Consider the following 3,682-nt stretch of genomic DNA (forward strand, 5'->3'; position numbering starts at 1 on the left):
ATATATAAAATAAATAACTGTTTTATCTACAGTGTGATATGCACTGTAGTAATTGCATGTTATTTGAATATTGCCCAATAGTATTGATCATATTTAATGAGTAATAGACATTGGACAATATGAGTAATGCTATTGCACAATATACTGATATTGCACAGTAATAGAATTGCACAGTATTTTAATATTATCAGTAGTATTCAATATTAATTATTACACAGTAGGTGAGAAGAAAGAAGTCCGGGGGTTGGGGGGTTCCTCCCAATTTCCACCGGATGCATATGGGCTCCATGCTCCACCGTCCGTCCAAACCCACCATGTCTGGGTTTGTTGAGCACACTCTATTTTATTTTGAAAATTAACCAGATGTTTTATTTGTTTCGGTCCTGCTCAATCTGCCATGTGCTGAGATGTCCGGGAAAAATAGAAGCTCTGTGTATCTGCTCCGGAGGGCAGGGGATCGCCGGAGCTGGGACGGAGTCGGAACGCAGCTCCTCCGTTGTTAGTGGAAATTATTGGAAACCTGATGACTCCGCCGCTGTTCTGGAGCAAATCCACCGCCGTTTCACATCCGGTGGAAATTGGGGGTTAGACTGTGAAGTCAGTGCATGTGTGAGTTCAAAGTTTATGGCTTTTGAAAAAAAAAAACTGTTTTTGAATCTGTTAGTCCTTGTTCTGTTGCACCTGTGACGCCTCACGGAGTGCAACAGGATAAACTGGCAGCAGGAGGTTTAAATGTCCACAGGGTGTGGCCAGGTTGGCCCAGTGGTAGCACAGGCGCACGTGTACTGAGAGGTTTCTACCTCGATGCAGAGGTCCAGCCTGTGACGATTTCTCGATGTCTTCCCCCTAGCTCTCCTCTTACTCACCTAACTGTCCTGTCAAAAATTAAAGGCAGAAAAGCCCCAAAAATAATCTTTAAAAAAACAAGTCCATCAGGGAGGGGAGAGGGCAGCCAATGATCATCCGTGCTGCCTTTACTACTCTGTTCTCCTATAGAACAGTGAGCATTTGCTAACTAAACTATCAAGCTAAATTCACTAATGATGGTTGAATCTACTGAAAGAGGGGGTTTGACCATCTCACCTCCACTTTAAAGCAAAGACACATACAAAACACATATTCAGTCTTGGCTGACGGAGGTTGTTGTCTGTCCCTCTACTTGGCAGTCAGTATTCACACCCAGGGAAAGATGTTGGAGAAGGCTTATTACTGGGAAAGGTTAACTCTTTTGAACCATGAGGTTACTGTTCTTAGTGGTAGTGCTTTTACTTTAACTCATCAGTTTAGATGCAGTGAAACCGAGGAATGATTAAGCTTAAGTATAGTTCAGGAGGGGTCAAAGAGCTGATAATCTATCAGGACGGACCGTCTGCTTCGCTTCAAGGCCTTTGCCCCTTGATGAAAATTGACAGTACACAGCATGCTAAGAAGGGGGGCTTGATAAATAGAAATCCCCTACACAGCAACGCAATTCATTAGGCGTCAGTCGAATGCAGGACAAAGAAAATCTCAACAACACTAAGCTCCGGTCTCTCTTAAACAGTTTTTAATCTGGAAAAGTGAATATGCATATTGCACACTGTATGCTTCATTATCATCATTATCATTCATCATTACCCATGACCACAATCTTGACTTAACTTGAACACAGCGGTGGTATTTGTGACAGTGTTGGAAGGCACCATGTTGTTTGAGGGGGAGGTCAGATCAGAAAAATGCTCAACTGCGTTCTTTTGAAAAGTAACGTCAAAAAATATAGTTTTGTTATTTATTCTGAAGAACTTGTGGTACACTTAAGTCGAAACAGTCCATGGAATCCCACTGAGTCATGAAATTTGATTTCCTGTCTCTTTTCTCTGTCTGTTCAGCCACTTTCATTTTATTCATATTACAAATCGTGCCAAGTTCTTCTCAGACAAAGTTTAGGAAATTTCTGAAATTTATACCAAGAAAAGTTAGGGTTAAAATATTTGACACTTTAAGCTGCATTTCCATGCTATGAGGTTTTTAAATGTAACATACTGTATAACCCCTTAGTCTCTTACCACTGATACAATAATACAGCCTGTACAATCTCTATAGAAACTAGCTCTCAAGGTCCTGGATAATAAACCTAAAATCACCATCACTATAATACACTTTTTTCCTGATATGGTCTCCTCTTAATAGGTTAGCACCAGACCCTATTAACACATTTATATTTCAGAACATTGTTGGTTGATTAACCAGATCCAAAGGAGGGGAAAACACCCTTCAGCCAGTCAGCCTTTACAGTTTAGGAACATTGTTCCATTGACTACGCTATAGCAACTTCTACTATTCCTTTGCATATTATTTTTAATCTTGGCTGTAACTACCAAGACGACCTGCTCTCATTGGTCTGCTCGCTGCATGCTCGTTTGCTGAGTTCTCAGTCGCTTGGCTTTTTGTCCGTTTGCCAGATTGAGACCCTTCTAGTCGTTTTTGTCTTCTGTAATGTAATGTGATTTTATGTTGCCATGCTTATCTGCTTAACATCGTTTTGTATTAATTCTGCGTTGTACATGTTGTACTTTACATGATCCTGTGTTACTCCTTTAAGCGTTTTATCCCGTTCAGCTGCTTCATGGTTTGTTTTCTCCTGTTCCAAAATTAGAGTGTTTTTTATTGTGTCAACAATAGAAAGATATAGGCCATGCGGAAATCCCACGTTTAATAAACCCTTGTCAGCCCAATCGCCAAAGTCAAAGTCGCTAGAAGTGTTTCTCACTGGATTTGCCCCACACAAAAATGTGGGGAAATTTTGTGAGAGCCCTATATCCAAAATGGCTGCCATTATTATTACTTATTATTATTATTATTACTATTATTATATTATTAAGCGGATCCTGGTAGGAAGGCTAAGCCCTACCCTTTGCGACGTTCTTCAATTGATGACGGCCATGTTTTCTTCCCAATGTTGTTGTCTTTTTTAGTAGAAATATGTATCTCAATGCCGCTTTGCTGTATACAATTTTTGGTGTTGATAGAACCAAAAGTGACAAAAGTCTATTCATATTAATGTTTCACACATTATGCAAATTACACAAAACAATCATGGTGGACTTCCAGGGTCCAAGAGGCTTTTTTGTAGAGCCCATTGATCTGGAGATGTGCAAAGACTTCAATCAGACACACGATGTGAGAACGTTTTCACTTTTAAATTTGAAATCACCTTAAATTATAGCGCCACCCTCGAATGGCATCATATTTTATGGGAAGCATTAGCACAACAATTCCAGTTATGGTCTCTCTGCTTCTCCTCATAGTTATCGGATTCATCTACCGACCCTTTGTACACTGGCTCAGGTTTTCCTCGGACCAGATCTTAGTTATGCTGTTATAGTTTTAGACTGCTGGGGGACTTCTTTGACTCACTGAGCTTCTCTCTCTTCTCTCGTCCCCTTCTGTGTGCATTCATGTCCCAGAAATGCTTGTTGCTAACTTAGCTTCGGGTCCTTAAGTTTTCTCCCCTCACAGTTTTCCTTGGATTGGGGTGACATCTTAATCGGGGTTGCAGCTGCTGCCATGGTCCTGGATAATTAGGTCTAGTTGGGTCTTTGTAAATTATAGAATATGGTCGCTGTACTCTATTTGTGAATTCAGGTCGTTAATTTAAACTATAATTAACATTTAATTGAATTAAATTGTGCAGGCGTTAAAT

General features: G+C 40.2%; 1 protein-coding gene across 1 annotated transcript in view; it reads right to left on the bottom strand.

Moving 5' to 3' along the window:
• Positions 1–3,682, bottom strand: part of LOC116706731 (gamma-aminobutyric acid receptor subunit rho-1) — a 19,365-nt gene that overhangs the window by 11,990 nt on the left and 3,693 nt on the right. The gene's annotated exons all lie outside the window — the stretch shown is intronic.

This window comes from Etheostoma spectabile, chromosome 18 (assembly GCF_008692095.1).
Source record: "Etheostoma spectabile isolate EspeVRDwgs_2016 chromosome 18, UIUC_Espe_1.0, whole genome shotgun sequence".
In the NCBI taxonomy this organism is placed as follows: Eukaryota; Metazoa; Chordata; class Actinopteri; order Perciformes; family Percidae; genus Etheostoma; species Etheostoma spectabile.